Source organism: Onychostoma macrolepis, chromosome 06 (genome assembly GCF_012432095.1).
Source record: "Onychostoma macrolepis isolate SWU-2019 chromosome 06, ASM1243209v1, whole genome shotgun sequence".
In the NCBI taxonomy this organism is placed as follows: Eukaryota; Metazoa; Chordata; class Actinopteri; order Cypriniformes; family Cyprinidae; genus Onychostoma; species Onychostoma macrolepis.
In genome coordinates, this window is record NC_081160.1 from 25,494,525 (window position 1) to 25,520,353 (window position 25,829).

Consider the following 25,829-nt stretch of genomic DNA (forward strand, 5'->3'; position numbering starts at 1 on the left):
TCAGGTATTCGTTTAATATTACACTGTTCATATGTCACTAATAAAGGAAACAAAAAAAGATTTGGGCCACATTCAGCCACGTGTGAACGCAACTCAAAGGTCTTGTTAAACAGCCAACCGACCTGCACGGTTCAATTATTAAATGTCATATTCTGCACAAGCGTGCAAAGCTACAGTCAAAGGCGTCACAATCAAGATATTAAAAAAATGAGGTAGAAAGCTCTGAAAGGTGTCGACTAATGTAACTAATGGAATGTATTAAAGTACCACCGTGTGCCTTAAGATCTTTTCTAACCTAAATAATTAGTCAATATTGAAAAGGTTAAATTCAACAGCAAGGAGAGCTTTCATGTCCTCATGCAGAGTCATAAATGTAGTCCTCTCATTAGTCATAACCCATCTGCAACATGTAAGTAGCAATTATGAGTCCTAAAAGTGCTTTTAAAGAAAGTGGTAAACCATGTGCAAGACGTTTAAGCGAAGACCCTCTTCAATAACTCTTGTCACAGCCACCTTGCTGGCCACTTTAAAACCGGACCCTGCAAAGTACACTTTAATGGACAGGCTTGAATCCACCTGCCTTCGCTTTCTGTTATGGTCATAAATCTGAATAACTAAATAATAACCTGCACTTAAACATATTTGGAGTGCTTTTCAACTCGGATCGCCGAAAGTTTGGACTTTCACAAGAGCACAATTTCCGTAAAACACCCCTAAAAATCAATATTCAAGAGGAAATAATCATGCATTTTGAGTCCATTCGCATGCAATGTGAAAGATTAATGCATTAAAACTCATCTAAAAGTTTGTCAGAAGAGAGTGTTGTTTTGTTTGTTATGTTTAATTCATGTTGCCAACATGGAGCCGAGCCAATGTCACCATATTGACTTTCAAATCTGTGATCTCTGAACTAACGTGAAATTGTGTAGTTGGAAAATGACAAGAGATTGATTTCCATAAGTCTCATAAGCACAACTGACTATGTAAATAGGGCTGATTTCTTTATGGGGGTGGGGGAAAATAGCTCGGCTCTCCATTTACATTATCAAATGACACAATTTACATTCATGTTTTCCATTTACTATCAATCTGTAACGTACACAGTTTTGCAAGCGGGCGTAACTGTTAGAAGCACTTCTCTAAAACGTTGCCTGCCCAGGCTGGTAGGAATACAGACTTTGCAGGAGCTCCATTAAACTCACAATGCAATACACTGCATGCAAAAAAAAAAAAAACTTACTAAAATACATAATTCAAATCAAACGCTGATGACAGAGTTGAGACATTTAGAAACACTCCAAATATATACGTGGGTTAATGTATGTTGAACACCTGTTTTAGAGACAATATGATAATAAGCACTAATATGGCATGTCATATGCCTCAAAAGGATGCTTTTCATGACTCAAGGTCATGAATATATATGAATGTTTACTGTAAACAACAGAATTTGAACACAGACTGGCACTGAGACATGTGGGCAGTGTCATGGTTTGTTTGTTGTGTTTACACATCACACAGGAAGTGAAGGCCACGAGAGACATGGATCAAAAACGACTGTGGCGGTATACTAGTCAAACTGTGTACAGTCTTAGAATTCAGATTAGCTAGAACGGACCTTGTGTACATGCTGATAGCATGCAGAAAGCCAGCTAAACTGGGAGCAAATTCCAAGAGATGTGTTTTGAAAGCGTCTGAAAGTGTCAGTTAATTCACACTTCTACACAAATATAGGAATGTCATTGCATTATACACAAATTAAATATTAAAACCTGTTAACGGTCACTGGCCCACCGGTGGGCCCACTAGTCATTAAGAGTGCACCTGAAAAATCTACATCATAACAGGAGTTCTGACCTTTGTCACAAAAAGTCTTCTTCGTTGCCTTTTTCTCTATCACACTTTAGAAATCATGAGAAATTATATATCAATTGAAAACTTAAAATTCATCCTTTGGAAAGCATTTTCAAATCAGACATTGCATTACCATGAAAATGGAGCATCAAAATCATGTTAGAAAATGTTTTCGTTCATGAATTATAAAACAAATTAAGTTTGGATAGTTCACTTATACGTCTATGTTCAAAAATGTGAGTGACAGTTAAGAGGTTAAACCAAGTGGCAATTATTTTAAACATGCAAATTAATTCATAATTAAACCAAGCATTTATACTGCATAAAAAAGTAAACAATGTGGAATTTATTCTAAAAATAAATAAATATTAAACAAAGTAGAATCTATTCTAACTAAATATTAAACAATGTAGAATTGGTTGTAATTAAATAAATACATAAACAAACATACAAAAAGACTAATAATCTCAATTATTTTACATAAATAAAAAAATAAACAAACAAGCAAACCACATGGCATTTGTTGTAAATAAATAAACAAAGTGGCATTTAAATGAAAAAAAAAATAAATGAATGAATAAATGAATAAAAACTGCATTAGATATGTATCAAATATTAAACCAAGTGACATTTATTTTAAATAAATAAATAAAAACATGTTGGGCTTTATAGAATTACTGTTTAGAAAAGACTAAAAAGAGTAAACTACCACAAATATCCTAAATTTGCATTTGCATGAACTGAAGTGAACAGATAGAAGAAGGTAACTTGAGGTGAACTGACTTCATATATCCACTAAAAATGACTTTGGGACCAACTGGTTAAAAGTAATTACAAGAAGTGTTTTTTTTTTTTTTAAAGTGCAGTTTTGAGAAGGTCTAGCATCATTTGCTTGCAAATTTCACTTGGTTTAATATTTAGTTATCTATTGCAATGAAATTCATTCAAAAGTGTGGCCAGGCACACACATACACTGTTAAAAACGTGAGACGTACCGTTCAGCATCCACAGGGCTGGACCACTGCACTCTCCTGCCTGCAGGACAGACAGTAGGTAGAAAGATTGGTGGAAGAGAAAGCAGGCAGAAAGGAGAGAAGGACAGACAAGAAAAAAACATCAGTGAGAAATGAGGAAATCTACTGAAACTTCGAATCATCAGAGACTGGTGCTCCACATCCAGTTCCCAAAAAAACTGATGTGGATTTTGTGCTAATTATCCGGCCGATATTGTGATAGCTTTATCTCCAGACAAATCAAATGGAGTTTTCTTTTCAGAGAAGAACAAGGTAACGAGGGAGGGCACAACGAGAGAGGTCACTTTGAAACAATTGTTCATTACCCGCTTCCACCGAGTTTATTTTCGCTCCGCGTTTAAATAATCTCGCGATACATTTTTAGCATCTTAAAAGGGCAAAATTCCCTTGATTAAACAAATAATAGCACATTCAAGAAAACTGTAATTGGGTTCAAATTGATTCGAGCGGATGCTCTAATTGCATTTAAACACTCTTCCTCCCTAACCCTGGATTCACAGCTTCTTAATTACTGGCCCTCTCCACGCGAATCCCTCCGGCTGTGAGGTGGAAAAATAAAAATAGTGCGAGTTTTACAGCACATTGTTAAACTGACCTATAAACTTTTTTATTCAATATAAATGAAGGCCCAGTGGAGGCAGGGAGGGTGAGGTGTTGAGGGAGCGCTACTAAACTCAGATTAGCCCAATCCCCTCCGGACTCCGATCCTGTCACTCATCTTCACCGACTTTCTCCCTCCCGTCCGTCCCTCGCTTTTTTGCCGCTGAGGGGAGGGAGAGGCAGAAATGTGTTTCCTGAGAGAGGTGGAAAAGGCACATCCTGATCAGAAGAACGACGGCCCTCCTGGCCAGCGCGGCTGCCGCTGGTGTCTTTCTTGCAGAGGCAGCAAAAGTTGCACTTGCCAACTCAAACAGGGCTTTCATTGACACTGGGGGCCGGCGTGTGTGTGCGTGCGCGCCCGCGGTGGCCTTCCTGAGGGCGCGCTGCAGCTGGAGCTCTCTGAATAAAGGTAACGGGCAAAAAGTCAACGCTACTGTAAACTCTCCACCCTCCCCCTGTCTTTCACCAGGACGTTCCGAATCAAAAGAAGAAACAATCCCACCTAAAAACACGCGCATTGTTTTTTTTCCCTGCAAAGCCTTCCCACGAATTACAAAGGAAAAAGTTTGTAAAGAGGGCAAGCGCTCGCTTTATTCCCGGGTCTGTGATCGTGCCAAACAAAATGCCAGGAGAGAAAGTGACATTCAGTGTTGGTTTAAAAAAACACAAAAAAAACGAGCAGTTTGAAAGTGATTAGACTCTTTATTTCATTGTTATGAGCCTGACACCAGAGAGGAAACCAGAACAATCCATTCAACCATGTTTTCCTTTTTTTCCATCCTCTTTCTTGCTCTCTGAATTTAGAAACACTAATTAGTTTTGCTCTCATAAACCCAACCTGAAAACGGCCAATTAGATAGTGTGAAGTAGGAGACGTGCTGAAGAAACAAGTGCTTGAAGGGAGAAAAAAAAGGACTAAAAACCTCATCATCCTTCAATTACAGCTTCACATGCACCGCAACGAAAGAGAAGAATAACATTTCACACTTTCCGTGTGGAACATATGCCGGTTTGGCGTTCAGTCGTTTGATGGGAAAGGGCTACATGGACGTACTGCAACATAACGGTGTTATGTAAATGAAACACGATAATGCTTCATCTGTATTGGTTGTTATTCGAGTCTCTCGGGGTGTATTGAGGTCACCACGCTAACCGAACCACCTGGCTAACCACAGCAGCAGCTGGGCTTTAGCGTATAGCGACCAACCTGACCAGCGCGTTCCCTTAAACCACCTGCGTTAATCTGATATAGCAATTCCCCGTTTCAAGGGTACCTTGATGCAAAAAAGGCCGCTTTTGTTTTCCAAAAGGGTCTGTTTTGGTTTTTGTGCCAGGTGGCTTATTTTCATACAGAGGACGTCATAAAAAATTAATGATAAACTTGAGCAAAATTGTCTTCAGGAATTTTTGGGGCCGGTCCCTTGAGTTGACCCGGGCGAGTCTTTCATCAGTGTCAGAGCGAAGACTGATGGCCTGTCAAAAGAAAAGCCCTCCTCCATTTCTGGCTGGCTCCTGGGCTGGGCAAGGCGGCTAAAAAAAGGGGTCTGGGCGAAGCGGCGCTCTGCGCTTTTTGCTGGGAATGAATTCTCAGATGCCGGGGTCGCTGCCAACGTCCTTGCAGCCAACGGCTGAGAGGGCAGCAGAGTTCATGCTAACTGCAGCTTGGACCTGCGCTGAACATCTGCTCATGAATGAGCCAGCCGCCTACTAAAAAAGTGCTGCTGCACTACGAGGGCCTGCTGATGAAAAATTCAATGCTCTCTTTCTCCTGGCACGCTTGTTTTGCGTCTATTCTCCTGAGCCCGACCCTGCGGAATCATATTAAGAGAATCTGCGAGCGCGCCGCAGAGTTTATCTGGAAGAACAGCTGGCGCTGAAAAGGGATCTGCTGCTTCAGGAGAGCTCAGGGACTTTCACACGGAGATCTACCGTCACGTACACTGTTTGTCCTTGAAGAAGGAAAAAAAGGGTTAAACATCCAAGTAATATGCTGGAAGAGATGGCTACATCTAGCAGATTACTGTAACTCTGATGGAGTGATGATAATGAAGATCATGTGACAACCTGTGTCGAGAGTCAATACAAATGTATCGATACGTCACATTTGACAACACTATTTTTTTTAAATCAGTATTTTTTTGTTTTGTTTTTCAGTTAAAATAAAAAGGGTTTATGCTTAAAACAAGAGAAATTTACAATGGGGTAAATTAAAATGACAAAAGTTTTTCGGGTTTTTTTTGCTTGATGGGTATCAGTTGATAATATAGCTGAAAGCCTTTTGCTGGTATTCAATATTTAATCTCAATATTTATGTATTTGCTCAAAAAACTGTTTAAATGGAGATTTTATTCACAATTGGCTTCTGCAGAACATTAAATTATAGGCTCAACCATAAATTACAGTCAAGTAGATTACAAATATTTAATGCCTGGAACACTATTCCTACTATAGAACTAAGAAATATTACATGTTTTGTTTTCTGAATTGATAAAAAGGTTGGTTATTGGATAAATCAAACATGTCTTCATAATTTGAAGTAGTGGTTTCTTGCTTGTTTCTGGTTTTTATATGTAAAGTCTTTTATGTTTGCGACTATGTTTGCTGGAATGTTTTTTTATTTATGTACTTGTGGACTTCAACCATCAACCTGCCTGCTTCAGATGAAAATTAGCCTGTATGGCTAAATCTGGCACATTTATATAATAAACTTGAGTGCTTATGTTAATTAATGTGCATTGTCCCTTTTAAAATAAAAATAAAGAATAGAGAATGCAAGAATTACAATAAATTCAAGTTAAAAATAATTAAGACATGTATCTTCATGGTTTTCCACTGAATGAAAACAATGACATTTAATAATATTCCTTTATATCAGCTAATATAGCAATAACAAGCAACATTTGCCTATTTACAGATTATTTGCACTAATAAAAGAGTTCAATTAAAAATTAAAGCCAATAAATTGCTGCTAAAATAAAATAAAATTAACTTCATTGACTATTTTTGAGAAATGATGCATACGAATCACTGAGATTTGATTCAATTCATTACAATAGTTCCATCATGACAAATCTCTGAAGATTTTGGCATGGTGATGAATATGACAATGTTACTGTATTTAGTCTTGGCGGAACAGATCTGCTCCGCTGCTGCTGCTGAATTGCTGCAGCTGTTGGCTATTGCTGTTGTTGTAGATTATTCCTGCTGCTGTAAAGCAAGTACAGGATCTTGCTACTGCCAATACATACAATGATACGGTGAGTATTTAAGACATACCTCTGCTGCACAAATAGCATATATAATAACCTACAGCAGATCTATACAGGTGCAGCTGGGGAAGGTGGAGGGTAGGGGTGGGCGATAAGGCAAAAATATCATATCAAGGTTTGTTTTTTTAAGGTTTTTTTCACAATTCACAATTTTATCCCGATTCTTTGTGATGTTGGTTTTACTACTTTGCAAGTTGTCTGAGCATTGCAGCCAAACTAATTTCCCTATTATAAAGACAAAGCCTTGTATATTATAACAAAAATATACAAAAGAATGGCGGATATTAAGGCCAAAGTGGGCGAAGATAAAAATCTTTGACATTAATTTATCTTTGTTATTAAAAAATATGAACAAAGCTACACATTACAAATACACATAATATACAAATAAAACAAACAGTGTTTTACTTTTTGGTACAATAGGTGTATTTAGCAGGAGCATTCAAGAGATTGAATGAACAAAAATAAAAATAAAACACTATATAGACTGATTCCTATTAAAGCAACTGTATTAACGTTTTTCAGTCAAGAGTAGTGAGTTTTGGTGTTTTATTAACATTAAAGGAATAATTCACCCACAAATAAAAATAGTGTTTTATTTGTATACCATCATTTACTCACTCAAAAGTTGTTTTAAACCTGAATGAGTTTCTTTCTTCTGCTGAACATAAATGCTATTTTGAAGAAAGTGGAAAAACCAAGCAGTTGCTGGTCCACAGTGACTTCCATATTATTTTTTTCCTACTATCAAATTCAATGTGGACCAGCAACTGTTTGGTTAAAATATCTTGTTTTGTGTTCTGCACAGAAATTTAATTTTAGGGTGAACTATCCCTTCATTGACAGTCAGCAGCATGTTTAGTACTGTCCCTTTAAGACCTGCACGCATCTAATATACAAGCACACATCTGCTTTTCTTTCAACTGTTTACTTTCATTTTAGAAAAACAACTGAGACTATACATAAAACTTGTGTGTTTTGACAGTATTAGCGCAAAAGATAACAGTTCAGAAATCAGGCGCTGTTCGACAGGGTTAGTGTGTGTGCTTCGGGTGTAACTTACATGCTCAGAAAAAGCGCATGTCAGAACAGCACGTGATTGAAATGTTTAACTGGCAAGGCTTTAAAGCAGATGCAAATAATGTACTTTTGTGATTGCGAATAAGTGCAGTGTACCGTGAGAGTAACTCACCGCTGAGTTAACACTATTTGTGAATGTATTTCGCATTGTACAGTACATTGATACAGCGGCGCCAGAACTGCGGCTGTCAGAATGTGAGCTGTAGCACGATACTACGATATTTCTCCAAAAGCAGATCGTGGAGACATTTTTATCGTCCATGTCGCACACCCCTAGTGGAGGGTTTGAGAGGAACTCTGAAAGCATGTTGCAAACTGCTCTAGTGAATGCTAGTCAGCCATTTAAATGTAAAGCAGTAAGCTCATTGGCTGCGTATGCAACATAAACCAATCAGCTTGTGCCAAGTAGTTTAACTCTGTGAATATCTTCAATTTGCATTAAAGACCCATCAGCCTGCGCCATCTAGAGTTTCATGACAGAACTTGGAATATAAATGAAGCAAAGACACAGCATCTTGGTCTTACTGCTCTCATAATCAAAAGCTCTGAGACAAACATTGTGAAAATCAGTCAAACATCCTTCTTTAATATTCTAGTCTCTCAATTTTGCAAAAGAACCAAACAAGACACTGAAGAACGGCTGACATTAAAGACAAACTGCTCTGCCACTCCATCACAGTGCCCTCTCCCCGACTCTGCAATTTCCAGGTACAGATAATCACAGTCTCCAATTTACTTCTGACGTCCAGCTAAATATTTCATTTACATAAATCCACCAAACCATTATACCTACAGGAGAGTCAGAGGTTTTCTTTGGAAAAGTATCACTGTGAGTAATAGCAGGAGTTTAAGGAAGTGGTCAAACTGAAATAACCGATTACCTCACATTCAGCAATTTCGCTTCTGTCTCGGGCCAGGATAGGTTCAGCTCAGTGATCCATAAACATTTTGTTTGTGTACAGTGCACCGTGGTAAAATGCGGAACAGAGGCTACAACATTTGGTTTCCATGTTCACAGATGGTTCCATGTGCAGTGGAACCTTTTAGAGGCATCAGCAAAAAACTGGGGAAGCATTAAAATAGGTATTACACGATATTTGTTTCCGATTGGAACGTTCCAACTTCCTTGAGAGACTGAAGAACAGAAATTGCAACATTTGTCATAGAGTTCTGCTGGTCACGCCTTTAATATGCAAAAAGTCTGGCTTTTTTGAGCACAGCTGTGATTTTTGTCATGATGCACCTTTAGATAAGTTTCCATCAAAAAGCCCCTTCTTAAAAAAAGAAGGTGATGTTGCATTGGTCTAATGTTTATTTGATATTTAGCTCATTTGCTGCTAGACAAACTACATTCTCCAAAGTATATTTTTACATTTTCTTAAAAAAATAAAAATAAAAATAAAGAAATTGTAAAAAAAAAAAAAAAAAACTGCAGTGATTGCCCATGCACAACTAGCTACAATAAAAAAGAGAATTTCTCAGAGGTTGTCATGCCACTTTTAAAGGAATTCTTAAAAGAAATTCAGTCACAATTTACTCACTTTTATGTCCTATACACCTGTGTAACTTCCTTCAGTCTGTGAAACACAAAAGTCGTTTTAAAAACAGCGTCTTTTGTGTTCTGAAGAAGGAAAAAGTAATAATTTTTAACTTCTCAGACAACAATATGGCTGGCTACAGCTTTCAAAAACATTTTAATAAAAAACAACTGGCATACAAATTCAATATTATTGCATTATTAAAAGTCAGCACTGAGGTAAATGTTCAATAAGCCATCCTATCAGATCTAGAACTGTGTTTTATCTTTTTAATACATCTAAATGTGTCAGTAGTAGGGAGCGAGAGAGCGAAAAATTGGTAAATATGACTGCTTAAATTTAATGCAAACATTGTTGACACATAATGTAATTTAAGTTGGGTAGTGTGAATGAAAGCCCAGCAGGGGTAATAATACCCTCCTAATGAGAATCCTCGCTCGCTCTAGACCTTGCTGAGATAGCCATAATGCATGGCTCCTCTTTTTTAATAAAATAATTGTTACAGTTATTAAAGATGAATCTCATCAGAGGCAGGATGACAAAATAATTCATTACCAAACGCATGGCTTTAAATAGCTGCAAATTAAATTTCCCACAGAAAATATGCCTGTAGATGAATGGGATCGTTATTTCATAAATATTGGATTCAGTGTGCCCTTGGAAGACAAAAAAAAAAAAAAAAAACACATCCGAACATCCATTTTAAAAGTTCACTGCGAAATGCAGTTAATAAATGACTCTAAACCCACAAAAAATTCTTACCACATATATTAATTTGACAAAGAAAAAAGGCAGCATTGTGGATTGAGTTTAAAGGTCTGGGTCGGCGTGAACCACGGCTTGATAATGCGGTGCTTAATACGGATACCGCCAACGTATAATTACTCCGATTATTTAGAGTTCCTGCTGTTTACTAAAGGCGCAGAAACTTCCCAGCAAGCACTTGGCATCTCCTGTCCTCTCTCTCACACACACACAAACACACTCACACACAGCAGGATGTAAAGAGGAAAGCTTTATTAAGATCCTGCAGCCATAAAAGAGCAGGGTGACTAACCGGCTGCATTAGCGTCTAAAAGCCAAAGTTATTTAAACCCAATAAAACACTAATACATTGTTTGAGTGGAAGTTACAGTGAAGTTATCTTCACCTTAATAACATCACGGCCAGCCTGATGTTGTTTAGATCAATAAAGCCCATTACAAGAACAGGCCTCAACATAGATAACAGGGCTCAAGCACAGTGATGTAACACTCTATGGCATCTCAAAGAAGAAAGGAACCTTCTATTAAATAAAGAGGCCAATGGAAGGCCAATCATAAGGCACGGTAATCTTATAAGAGGCAAGTGTGAATGTTTTTAATACGTGCTGCGTTTGAATACACTGGGATGGTGGTTTGTGGCAGCCGTGTTGTGATATGTGAGGTGGCGTCTGTTAAGATTACGACCCTTCTTGGCCCCACCACACCTACTCTCTGTCACATACTCTCTGTCTAAGCTTGAACGACCACAATAGTATTAGACAGACACTTATTAAGCTTTGTATTTTCCCAAACTGTGTTCAGTTTGCAAAAATACAGATTTAGAAGATATTAGAATGCTCCTATTAAAGAGATTCTGTCATCATTTACTCACCCTCGTGTCATTCCAGACCTGAGCGACTTTCTGTCTTCTGTGGAACATAAAAGAAGATATTTTGAGAAGTGTCTATAAAAAATGTTTTTTTTTTTTCGTCAATACAGTGGCAGTCAATGGTAATGGTTTGGTTGTCAACATTCTTTAGAATATACAGTCATGGCCAAAAATATTGGTACCCTTGGTAAATATGATCAAAGAAGGCTGTGAAAATTAATCCTTTTGATCTTTTATTTAATAAAAAATTCACAAAAATCTAACCTTTCATTGGAGAATAAGAATTAAAATGGGGGAAAATATCATTATGAAGTAAATGTTTTTCTCAAATACACGTTGGACACAATTATTGGCACCCCTAGAAATTCTTAAGAGTAAAATATCTCTGAAGTATATTCCCATTCATATTCACAATTTTGAGCACTCCAGGGTGATTATGAAAATGAAATTATCAAGCCATGGCTTCCTGTTTCACAGTAATATAAATAGGAGGGAAAACAAAGCCCAAATTCCCTTAACCATCCATCACAATGAGAAAAACCAAAGAATATATTTCTGATGTGCAGCAAAAGATAATTGAGCTTCACAAATTAGTGAAGTGGCTTTAAGAAAAGAGCTAGAGCAGAGAAAATTCCCATTTCCACCATCAGGGCAATAATTAAGAATTTCCAATCAACATAAAATGTTACGAAACTGCCTGGAAGAGGACGTGTGTCTGTATCGTCCTAATGCACAGTGAGAAGGAGAGTTTGAGTGGCTAAAGACTCTCCAAGGACCACAGCTGGAGAATTGCAGAAAATAGTTGCGTCTCGGGGGCAGAAAACCTTAAAAAAAAAAAATTATCAAACAGCACCTACATCACCACATGTTGTTTGGGAGGGTTTCAAGAAAAATTCTCCTAGCTCATCCAAAAACAAACTCCAGCATATTCAGTTATCAGACACGACTGGAATTTCAAACGGGACTGGCTTCTATGGTCAGATGAAACTAATAAATGAGCTTTTTAGCAGCAAACACTCAAGATGGGTTTGGTGAACACAGGGATAAAAAGTACCCCATGTGTACAATGAAATATACCGCTGTATTTTTGATGTTGTGGGCCTATATTTCTGCTGGAGGTCCTGGACATCTTGTTTAGACACATGGCATCATGGATTCTATCAAATACCAACAGATTAAAAAAAAAAATCAATAAGTGACTGACTCTGTTAGAAATCTTATAATGGGCCATGTTTGGATCTTCCAACCGCATAATAATCCAAACACAAACCTCAAAAACAACACAAAATGGGTCACTGAGCACAAAACCAAGCTTCTGCTGGCCATTCCAGTCCTCTGACCTGAACCCTATAGAAAATGAGTGGTGAACTGAAGAGAAGAAGCACCAACATGGAGCTGGGAATCTAAAGGGTCTGGAGTGATTCTGGATGAAGGAATGGTCTCTGATCTCTTGTCAGGTGTTTTCTAACCTCATCAGGCATTATAGGAGAAAATTTAGAGCTGTTAAACTGGCAAATGGAGGTTTCAAAAAGTATTGAATAAAAGGGTGCCGTTAATTGTGGCCAATGTGTATTAGAGAAAAACATTTATTTCATAATGATATTTCCCCCCATTTTAAATTCTTATTATCCAATGAAGGGTTAGATTTTTGTGATTTTTTTAAATAAAAGATCAATAGGATTAACAATACAGATTAATTTTCACAGCCTTCTTTGATCATATTTACCAAGGGTGCCGATATTTTTGTCCATGACTGCATATATATCAGTTTGGTTGTTCGCTGTGTATTGTGGGGAGGGGAGGCGCAGAGACGGGTTGTTACATGTATTGTATGTGTGTGGTGTGTTGTTCGTGTAGAGCAGCAGATATTGTATTGTATGTGCCTAAAGCAAATTTCCTTCGGGACAATAAAGTTTATCATATATATATATATATATATATATATATATATATATATATATATATATATATGTGTGTGTGTGTGTGTGTGTGTGTGTGTGTGTGTGTGTATAAATTATTATTATTTTTTTTTGAGTGAACTATCCCTTTAATGTTGGACATGTACATGGGGAATGCTATCTAAAAAAAAAAAACTGAATATGGTTAAACTTGTCATGTAATTATTCATAAACAAACATTTTAAATACACAATAATATTAAATTAAAACAATGTAAATATCTAACTATAGTTTTACAATATAGAAAAGATTCTATATTGTATAATATAACTTTTTTCTTTTATTATTTATATGTTAAGTACACCTTTTGTAGATAGTCAAATTTTAAACACATTAGCTCTATAGTAATTTCAGAACACTGAGTTAAGTCAGCTTCGATCTCAAACAATAGCTTGGGTTTGGGGGCAGGACTACCTGTTTGGCAGACCAATAGAAGATGAGGAGTGGTCTGCCAATCTGTACGGATACAATCATTGTTTTCTGCCTCAAATTACAAAAATAAAATGGTAATTGTAAAATAAATAAAAAATATTAATATAAATAAGAAAACATTTTTTTTTTAAAGTCACATTGTGAGATACAAAGTCACAACAAAGATACAAAGTCACAATTACATAAAATCAAGTCTTTTTTTACTCTAAGACAAAAACAAGCTTCTATATGATTCAACTAAAATCAGCTGTAAATTAAAAAAAATGTTAATGAGACAAACGGAGTTGAAATCAATTCAGAGATGTATCAATATCTGGCGTGAAATGATTTCTCATAGTCATACAGTATGTGGGTGTTTGCTATTTGCACGAGGGCCTATTTTCTGTGCTAGTCCACCAGGTGATGCTCTGACATCTTACCGTAGCGTCTGACTCCTGACGTGATAGCCATTATAACACTCTAATGCACTTACACAACACAGATACACAAATATTTCAACAGAACACACATAATAACCAAGTAAATTCCTTTGCACAACACACAAAATCTCTCACATTCAGACATGGTGCAGTAATGGGTCGATAACGTTATCAACGCAGGAATGACAAAACATTGACATGACATTCACCTTGCACAATATTAAATTGCAAACAATCCTGGGCAGAACAACCTGTTTGCACAAAGAAAACCAAACGAATCTAAATTTTTTTGTTGTTTACCCAATTCAGTTTCTCAAGCTTGACTCCAGACAGCCTTTCAGAAAGCTGTTTCAGTCTGGTCAACAGACAGGAAGTGATGAAAAGCATAAATGGTTTTGAAAGGGAGCGCGAGAGAATGCGTGTGTATGTGAGGGTTCATAACAGTGTGTTGTTTCTGGTGAGAGGTACAAATACAGGCCTGGATCAGGTCTCACAGATGAAACCACAGGAAAGACTGCTCTGATGTTACCTCTCATACCACACGCTCAATGATAAGAAGAAAGAAAAAAGGAAAAAAGATCTGTAACACAGTTGAAAAGTCCCTTCATGGGGGTTTCACTGCTGTGTGTTTCAGAAGAAGGGGCCCGTCGGCACACAGCGCAAACAATAAACACGTTGCGTGATCTCAGTGTAAGGCCTACCCTTAGTGACTTTGTAAAATCTCAACATCACACATCTTGTTTTTTGCTTCTTGACATCAAACATACTGTATCTAATGTACATGTTAAATTCAAGCTAAAAACTTTAGTCAGCGAATTAAACATTAAATGCTATCTAGTCAGCACATTAGACGCTAGCTAAACAAAATCTTTCCCAGTTTCCTTTTTTTATTGTTATTTTTATTAGTATTATTTTTAGACTCTGAGGTTTGTTTTGATGTACCTGGGTTAATTTCAAAGAGCAAAACAACACTGTAAAAACATCCTGTTAAATTAACTGCTAAAACTGGCAGCTGTGTTTGCCAGAAATTCAACATTAAAAATACAGAGACAATGTTTCTAGTATTACGAAATGGCATATTGGTGACTATACATTTTGTTAAGTGATATGAATGTAAAAATACTACTAAAATCTGCTTTTTACTGTAAAATTGACTAATAACCACTATAATAATAGGTGGTAAAACACAAAGCCACATGATGAATCAGCTCACTGCAAGTGGCCTGTCCATAAAAATGCAATACTCTTATATAGACGGTGCATAGAGTCATGCACACAAAGACAAAACACTATCAAGATAGAACAACGCACACACACAAAAAAAAAATGCAATAAATGTTAACTAAATAGCATAAAATGTGACACAAAAGACTAATGTACATTATTAATTAGAAAAATGACAAAAAACAAAACCTATTTTAATATAATCATACACAATTTTTTCAGGCAGGACCTCTTGGAATGTCCTGTTAATGTTTTTTTTACCATAAATTATATGGTAAATTATTTTCACTTTTAAAAAGCATAAATTTAGATACATTAAATGTTAAACCATTAATAGTTTTTCACCACGCATACAGTAAGGTAACTTACAGTTATCCTATTAACAGGTTTTTATTTTACAGTCTTTCTCTGTAAAAATGACAAACTTTTTTAAAAGTGAACAAACCTGAGCAGAATGATGTTGCCTAAAATGATTTATTCTATTCATCGCAACAATTTACACATTCTGCTTTTGTTTTATAACTAAGGCCCAAATATTTATGTGATTCATTTCAAATCTAGTGCAAAATTCTATTTTAGTTTAAAAATATTCAGGTGAGCATCGATTTCATCTGGATGCTTGCGACTGAAATTTCCCTCTGCGTTTTCTGCTTTTGTTTTTCCGTTAGCAAAATGTGACCCCACTAAAAGCCACAAAACGTCAGGGCATTCTGAGATCGGTGCCATGTCTCTGCGTTGTGGTATGACTGGGCTGCCCACATATTGATTTACCCAACCCGAATTACCTTTCTGGCGTCCTGGGGGACGACCAAAAATCTCTGCGCAAATTTGCTCAGCCACTCCACGTGCAGAGGAAGAGTCGGTAACTTGAGAGGGAGCGGGTCCAAATGGACGCCTGTGAAGGTGACGATAGCGAATAATATCTCCACAGAGATGATCGTCTTTGACAGTGTAATATTACTGGACGATAAATATACAGCGCTGAGGCGGCGAAAAAAAGAAAGAGAGGGGAAAGCTGCCGCCAGCTGAGTACGAAAGCATAAATAAGGTCTTTTACCTTCGTCAGTTATCCATCTTTTGACACGCAAGCTGAGCACACTGTAATTAACACGGAAAGAGATAATGGGGTCTCTACCCGCTGATCAATCTGCCACATAGATCATCCGTCTCTTTTACAATGCCACGTTAACATTATTTTTAAAAAAAGAGGGAGGAAAAAAAAAAAATCCACCGCAGATATTAGCCTTTTTTAATAGCTACTGTAGCTTGATACGGCTTATGGGTTTATTGACATGCCTGTTTACACCACGTTCACAAAAGAGCCGCTCGTTTCTGCGTACAGCACATAAATACATACATCAATGCAGAATGGTGCGACTGCAAGACTGTATTGACTGACTATTGGATCCGTTAGATAATAGACTCAAAAACACAGAGACGTGAATTGTGTTTACAAGAGAAGAAACTAAAGAGCCACAAGACTGCTACAACTCTACTCAGGAAGCATAAGCTGTAGTGTTTGTGCGTGTGTGTGCGTGTGCGTGTGTGTGTGTGTGGGTGGGTGTACGTTTGTGTGTATTTCTGTAACCCAACAGGGAGACAAACAGGCCTGTTGTTTGTTTGTATTTCTCAGCTCTGCACATGTTTGTCAGGTCTAGATCCACTTTCACAGATTTACTTGCTCCTGTCCCCTCTGGCCTAGTGTACACTAGTGTTCTCAGAGACTGCTTTAATGGACAGATTCCTGTTCCTGCTCTCCAGGGGACAGGCATGAACACGTCAGCTACATGAGGCTCTAGTGGAGCCGTAGCATAGCGGTTAGCGCGCATGTTCTCACACATTGGGGCAATGTACGTTTGAGCCTTGCTGGTGCAGTTTTGCAAGCTGTTGCCCCTTTTTCTTTGGGCACTTCCTAGTGTACCTTTCAAAATAAAATGTCAAAAATAAACGCGTAATGATGCCTGATTAAAATGCAATTATATAAAATTATATTTTAATAACATAAAGCATTTTATTAAATAGAATTACACCACCTTTTAAAAGTTTGGGTATGATTTTTCTCATAAGTCTTTAAATAAAAAATACAGCAATATTATAAAGTATTTTTATGATTTAAAATAAAATTTCTCTTTTAATATATTTTAAAATATACTTCATTCCTGTAATGGCAAAACTGAATTTTCAGCACTCATTTCTCCAGTGTCCCACAATCCTTCAGAAATCATTCGAATATGCTGATTCCTAACATGCAAAACAGTTTAACAAAACTGTTTAACATATGGACAGCATATATTTGAAATATTTTTATAACAATGTAAAGTCTTTACTGTCACTTTTGATCAATTTAATGCATCCTTGCTGAATAAAAGTATTAATTCATATACTCAATATTATAAAAGAGATCATTATAAATGTATAGGCAAAAAATAAATCATATTTTACTCAAACTGTGAATAGAGTATGACCAGTGTTTACCGATTCACGAGCGAACTGATTCTTTTAATGAATCATTCCGAAATACTCAAAGTTACTGGTTAGAATCAGTCTGACAAATCCTTTACTTAATGAACTTACTAAACCAGTCAGAGCATTTCTGAATCAAAATCTGATACAGTAACTGAACTTGGTTAAACTTAAACCATACTTACCGGTTACAATGGATAGTTAAGATACAGACTAGAGTTTAAGGATACACATTTGCAACAAAGTAATTTTTTGTAATATAGGCACATACACTAAAGTTCAGGGTCAGTAATATTTTTTAAAGAAACTGATGCTTTTATTCAGCAAGGACACATAAAATTGTTTTTAAAAATGACAGTAAAGACATCTATAATCTTACAAAAGATTTGTATTTCAAATAAATGCTGTTCTTTTGTTCATTTACATTTTATCTTTTAGCATTCTATCAAAGAATCCTAAAAAAAAAACTATGTAAAACAAAAAATATGAAACAATTATTGTCAAATTGTAATGATAATATTTTGTTTTTGACTTTTAGTCAAATAAATTTCTCCTTTATGCATAAGAGAATTCTTTCAAATTCATAAAATTTTACTAACCATACATTTTTTAACTTTTGAACTATGGAAGGATGGAAAACACTGTTCTGTAGGAATTCTGCATCCAATTAAATCCACAAAAATGACAAATTAGCTGTTACATCAAACACAGAACATCATCCACTGCAAGCAAACAGAATGTTGTTTAACAAGGACAAATCATAACACCTTGATTCAAAGTAACATATCTCCATACTAAAGCTTTCATCATTACCCAAAGTCTGCTCTCTCAGCTCAAACTTCTCAGCATTCGTCATTAGCGCAAGGCTAAACGGTCAGTGCGCCACTTCCCCTATTTAGACAAGCGATCCGTGAATAAAAAGTAGATCCAATGTCTCATTGCGTTTTTAGGCCTCATTAAGGCCATTAACCTTATATTATTAGATGGAGGATGTTAATGTCAAAGTCACTTGGTCTCCGATTTGTTTTTTTTCATGAATAGGTTTCATAGTGCTGCTCATATATATATATATATATATATATATATATATATATATATATATATATATATATATATATATATATATATATATATATATATATACATATACATATATACACACACACACACACACACACACATATATATACACACACACAGTTACACTCACTATTCACATTTTTAAGAACAAACACGTATTTCTCATGTACAATAACAAAGAAGGTGAAATTGGTGTTCTAAACAGATATATGACAAGGAGGAGGTTTTAGGAAAAAAAAAAGGGGGTTTTATCTGATCCATCTATCTGATTTACATCGGCCTTTTGATCATTTTTATGGTTTGTAAATTACAAACACCTCAAATGACTATGGGCAGCACATGCTAATCACTGATTCAATGCTATACAGCAGCGGTAGGATGTTTGATTCTGCTTGTGGGACTTTGGTTCACTGCGGTGATGAGAAAGGTAAAGGGCCCCAAAAAAACCCAACACATGACCTTTCTACATATCTCAGACAATTACACACCCCCCACAATCACACACCCTCGACTGTCCTTTCCCTCCGCTCTCTTTCCCAGTGACCTGTGCTAACCTGCTCTCATCTCTCTGCGCCCAGACAGGAAACAGCGTTGAGGGTGTGCTAGTGGGTCCAGCCCAAAATCCAGACCAGCTCCACAATACAGGCCACCACCCCGAGCTCCAGCCTGCCCCCTGTCAGACCAAAGCAGGGGGGGCACATCCTGTGTGAAACCGCATCCTTAACTAGCATCATCACACTGTAAATAAATGCTTTCTCTTTTATTTGCTCTCTCTCTCTCTCTCCACTTCCGTCAACTGTCACAGCCTGCGCCTCCAATCACCTTAGAGTCCAAACAGGAAAGTGAAAAGAGAGGGGAGAGATAGGAGATATGGGCGTTAATTTGCTGCTCGCTGCAAGTTGCTCTACTGTTTCCTACACACACACACTGGGCCGGCTGCCTGGGACTCCATCCTGGACTAGTGTTCTTTTCCTGATACCCGCCGTTACGACATCGGCCCACCGCCGGCCAGCCACCCAGCGAAACAGGAAGTTAGGAAGATAGGTGTAACTGAACACTTTTGTGAAGGAGGAAAAGGGACAGTGAATGAGACTGAATAAACTCCACTAAAGTAGGTCTGTATTGCGTTATAATACAGACCTAATCTAACACACCCAAGGAAAGAAAAGTCACAAATGATTTCTCATTTGTGAGGTTAAAATGAGAGCAAATAAAATGCTCAAACCTTAAGGGGATTTTCAGAGTGATGCCATAGAAGAACCGTTTTTGGTTCCCCAAATCCTTTCAGCGAACAACAAGCAGAACCTTTTTTTTTTCTTAGTGTGAAGAACATTTAATGATCTAAACCTTTTTCTGTTTAAAAAAAAAAAAATTGAATGGAGAGGTTCCATGGATGTTAAAGATGTTTCATGGAAGAGATTTCAAAAAAGAGCCTTTATTTTTTTTTTTTAAGTAACTGTCTCAAACTGTGCTCTGATTAGTCAGTATACCAGAGTCTGCAATCAAAAGTTAGCAATTTGAACTCAATCATTTTTCATTCAATTGAAAATTGAGTTATGCCATCTACCTTAACAACTGTCTTGTTTCTATTTTAATTTCCCCCCAAATAAATTAAAGCAGGAATAAATTTGTTTAAATTTGAATTAAATGGAGACTCATTACCACATGGCAGCTATTAGCTCATTTGTGTCTATTTTTATTTTAAAGAGAAACATCTGAGAAGTTGTTACTTAAATTAAGTTATCAATATATTTTAAGTCTCCTGAGATATTCAAGACCACCTTCTGAGCAATTTTATTTTCTTTGTTGCAAAAATCATTGTTAATCTACAATAAAAAATTAAAAAATCTATGAAAAAGCGAGACTAATTAAATGATTCAGCACTGACCTTTTCTAAGAAATGACACATATTCGAAAATTAACATAAGCAGATTTGTTTATCATCTGAAGTCTTACTAAAATTAGAAATGAAATTAAATGATAAAGTTTAATATGACAGAATGGGAAACAAACTTGATGTAACAACAAGGGTGCACAAAGGCATTCATAAAAACAGCCTTGAGAAAGGTGGACATATCCAGAATTGAGACCCCCTGCATTAGCCTGTGGTGTGTGTTACACAGAGGCAATTAAGACAGGATACTGATCTAATGAACTTCTAAGTGTGTATGTGTGTTGTGTTAAGTTGTGAAGTGGGCCGTATGTTGAGCCACTGCTAAATGAGTGTTGAGTTTCAGTCGCCCGGTCAGAGGGCTGCAGGCCCAATCTAAATGCATGCGTGTGTGTCCGGCCCTGTGGATGGCAGTCACTGAGCAGATGCTTGGAAAAAGGAAAATATCACACAGTACTTGCATTTCCATGCCTGTCGGGGTGGTCTTGAACTATGTGCAAGTCTGCTAGGCTGTTGTTAATTGCACTGCCACAAATAAGCAACTGGCCAAAACATGATTCAATCTGCTCTCAATTCACTAAACAGCATTTTTCTGCCCAACTGACTGATGGGCAATGGTATAATTACAATAATTTGCTTCATCTATCTGTCAAACCAGTCCCAGAGGATAATTTTATCACTCAAGGGTTGATCTTTTTTAGCTCAGGAGAGTTATGCTTCAATCAAAGTTCAACTTCAAAGTTTCAGATGTTCCTCCTAGAATGAAAATAGACACAATTTGTCATCATACAGTAAGTGTAGAAAGCTAAAACATTAATGTTAATTGAACAGAGAAGATACTTAGTTTTGGGAGGATTTTATGAGAATTTGAGTTTATTGAAATCTCTGACTTCTGACTGCAAACTTTGGTATGTAAACAAATCTAGGCAAAGTTTGAGACATTGTTGAGATGTATTTGGAAACTCTAGAACAGTGGTTCTTAAACAGGGGACAGGGCCTCAAATAAAAAAATAAAACATAAAAAAATAAAATAAAAAAAAAGTTACATTTTCACCCTCAATGAATATTATTTTTATTGGAAAAACACAGAATTATAATTTGTATTCTTATAGAAATCATAAAATAAATTTTATGTTAATAAAAAAGTTTGAAAACAAGCAGAACTGTCATAATTGCAGAATGAAATATGAGAAGAAATATATTGGCCGATTCGGGGTGCAAAAAGGTTGACAACCAATGCTCTAGAAGAGACACTGTACATGTGAGCCTTCTGGGGTGTTTATTCAGAGAAAAGCCTGACAATCAGGAGTCAAACGTTCCTTTCCAAATCCTGGTGCAAATAAGAAAAAAAGAGATGTTATAGAGATCTCATTTGCGATTTCTTCCTATACGTTGAAATTTGCTTCTGATGAGCATCAAGTTCCAATTTAAAATTTCTCTCTATCACTTTACAATCAGCTGAACAAGGAACATCATCGTCAGCAAAGTGAGATGTTAATCACCGATGGTGAGAATAGATGGAGATGTCTTAGACTAGTCCAACTCAAGTCCAGGGGTATGCTGAGATTGTCCAAAGTTTATTACCCACAAAAGATGATGAGGAAATGGTTACATCTGTTTTATTGTTGCTTCAAATTAACGTTCAACTCAGGAAAAAAAGACGGTTGGGTGACCTCTCTATTTTGTGAGCTATTATTTATGCCTCCCCACATACACACAGATATGCATATAATTTTGATACAAAGATTCAAAGAGTAAAAATGTCACACTGTAAAAAGACTACAGTGATCCTAGCCGTATTTACTGTCAATTCTTGTGTATTCCTTATTTGCAAGTCACTTTGGCTAAAAGGGTCTGCTAAATGAATAAATGTTAAATGTATGAAAAAGTAAAGCTTCTGAACACACAACTTTCGATAAATTGTGGTCCAAGTCAAAAGAGGCCACCACCCAGTCACAGCGAAAGTCTGTGAGATACTTTTTCAGCCATTTTACAGCCTGTCAGACTACAAAATCTTCTCTTCAAAAAGAGAAGATTTGTGAAGGAATCAGTCTTTTGAGTCAGAATCAGTGTATCTAGTTCTCAGAACAGGTCTAAATGACTTGCTCATGAACTCCAAGTTCGGTTCTCGAATTCGACTGAATCAGATTAACACTCACTGCGCAGGAAGTTTTTTAGTGACGTATATTTTGGCATGTTCCTCACATAAACCTATTGCATGAATTCACAAGACTTGAATTCAAGCGCATGAGTCATAAGGACCATGTTTTTGATACTTTCACCTTTTATGCAACCTTTTTGAAACTCGAAAGTGTCAGCCCCCATGTGAACTATTTGCATGGAAAAGAACTAGTACAATGAAGAAAATGATTTGTAACGGCATAAATGTGAGTAAATGATGACAGAATTTTCATTTTTGCATGAACTATTCCTTTAAATATGATAACGTATGGAGGAACGGTCCTGGAGCACAACCGGTGGGCAAATGCACCATCAGCAGTTGTGCAAGTAAAATAAGGAAGAGAGGAAAAGATGGAGAGAGAAAGAGAGACCCCTAAGTGCTTCTCTTTGGCTGGCACAGAACAATGATTCACACCATTGCCCGCTGTATCCCACAAATGAGGCATTACATACAGCGGCTACCGTTACTGCAGGAAATACGTCCTCTCTGTTCCTCTCAACACTCATTTCATTCCCATCCTTCTGTTTTCCTCTATTCATCCTCCACTTCACATTGTATCAGAGCAGGCAGAAGGTCCCCCGCCATGACGGGCTGCAAAATAACAACTGTCACCTTCAGCACAATTCATTAAAGCAATTTAACGTTGCCGCCTTCCAAAGTAATTTTTATAATTGAAATTTAATTCCCCTACAATATTATTTTTTTAAGAAGGAGGGGGTTAATTGACATTTGTGGTAATTAATTGCTAGGCGGAGAGATGTTTATGTGGAGAAGTTAAAAACAAAAAGTGACACGGAGAACGGAATAAAGGGGCAACGTGCTGAGATGGTCTCATCATCACGGCCTTCCCTCCTGCGGATGAAAGGAAAGGATAGGGATGGAGGGATGGAAGGAGCGACTTCACTTCGCAGTCGGGGATTTAATTGCGCGAGGATTCCATTACCTCGGCACAAATGTCACGTTTGCTTCTGATCGGGGGCAAAGGCGGGGACTGGCACTGTGCCAGATCTATGGCACAGAAAAGTGTTCTGCCAGTTGCAAATATACAAGCACGCTCACACAAAGCTGCAAAGTGATGACAGGAAGACTAGTCAATGTCAGCAATACATAAGTGTGAAGGGACAATGACACTAAAAGTGGGTCAAAGGCAAATGGGCAGAAGTACCAACCATTGGGTAAAGAGAACAAACCCAACTCAGATAAAAAAAGATCTAAAGAAAGTTTGGGGTTTCAGGATGAGTGTTCTCGTAGACAAGAAAAATCTCTTTGCCGTCTAGGAGAAAAACAATTGAAAAAAAAAAAAAAAAAATGATATATGTATATACACAGAGATCTTGCTTAAGCTTCTGTCTTATTTGACTAACATTTTTTACAAGAAAATAATTTATCTAACATGTCTCAAGCACAAAGAAGATCTCAATGTTTCAAATTGTGCTCAAAGTTGCCAAACTAAATTCCCACAAGGTTAAAGTCTGTGCAAATGGAGACTAAAAATCTCCTGAGAAAAAAAAGACCCTAAATAACTTGCATACCCTCTAGAGTTTCAGGAATAGAGCTCAACAATGCCTCAAATTTGCCAGATAGGAGTTGTTTCACAAATAATAGTTTAAGGAGATCAAATAGAGACTCTGCTGACTTCTACAGTTTCAGAAAACATCTCAACAACATCTCAAAAGTAGAGATCTCAGTATGAATTCAGAACATTTATCAAATTCTTCCAAAACACACTAACTATATGTAAACACCGGCTTCATTTCTATCTAATTATATTTGAGTTTTACGAGAAAATTCCAAGCCAGAGTCGATACATCAACGAAATACATCAAATCTTCTGACATAGGAAAGACCAACCTCTGAGCGATATAAAAAAAAAAAAAAAAACAGGTTGTAGTCAAATACATATATGTAAAATACATACTGTACACCCTTTTTACAACTATGCAAAAAAAAAAGTAGCACAGTAGAAAACATACATTTGCGTGGTTTCAAGGAAAACTTTTGAAGATAACATACCACAGTCACTTGTTTGGACGGGATTGACGTTCCATTGTTCCAATCAGAATTCAGAAAAGGCAACAAAGGGGTGGAACCATTGGATACAGTGCAGCCAGCTCAATCTGAAATACAAAATGAGTAAAAAAGACGAGAGAGACACACAAGTGCATATTAACATCAGCAAAATTGATACCATACCAAACAGGAATTGATACCATTCTCTAAAGGTGGGGGAAGTCCCTTAAATTCACTCAACCCACATAAACCTGGATGATGACTCAAATGAGAAAGGAAAAAGGCAAAAACGTGATGAAATCCAACCACAAATGCTTAATTTGGTGACAAATTAATTCCAGAACTGACCTAAATGCATCTTAACACATTTTCAGATTTTCAACAGCAAGCATTTCTGACACATGTGATATTTACACGGAGTATCTGATAATCAGCTCAGATCTGCATTGCTGTTCTGATGAATGGTAGTGACTCGAGGGACGACTCATCTAAGGAAAAGCTGTGGCCACACACTACTTGACAGAATTCTCTGGAACACTTTGTCAGATCCCGTAAGTCGGTGACACGTAGCTGTGACCAATCAGTATCAGTGGAGGTGATTTGCGTAGTAAAATGCTTATTGCAGAGGTCAGCATTTACTTGAGTGTGTTCTCATTAAGAGCAAAAGGGAGACAAAAAGAGAGAGTGACAGAAAAAGGAGGGGGTAAAAGAATCCGGAGAGTTAAAGAAGCTGAGAAGACGACAGAAACAGAAAGTGACAAAGACATAGAGGAGTGTCTGTCATTCGTTGACCCGCCACAGGTCTGCATGGTGGAGTTTTAATAGCGCGATGGTAAATTGCTCAGCTATTGTTGCCATGCTATTCAACAGAAGGCTGGCCGACAGACTGAATATTTACAATGTATTTGGAAGTATTTTAACGCCAATATAAAATTAACCAACATCATGAATATTGCAAAGATTTTAATTTGCTTTTTATTTGCTGTTTTGGTCTGCATTTTTTATTAGTGCATAAATAAAAATTATAATAACATAATAAAACTATTTAAAATTATGTTAAATTAAACATTTCTATAAATAATAATACATAAATGTTAGTTATTTTTGATCATTTGTATATAAATTATTTTTTAAATATTTCCCTCTGCTCATTCACTGAAATC

The 25,829-nt window shown here is 36.8% G+C and overlaps 1 protein-coding gene across 1 annotated transcript in view; it reads right to left on the reverse strand.

Moving 5' to 3' along the window:
* foxp1b (forkhead box P1b) overlaps positions 1-25,829 on the reverse strand; it is a 185,116-nt gene that overhangs the window by 137,219 nt on the left and 22,068 nt on the right. The window contains 2 exon segments of the mRNA XM_058779593.1: positions 2,850-2,889; positions 24,670-24,773. The gene's annotated coding sequence lies outside the window, so the exon portion shown is untranslated.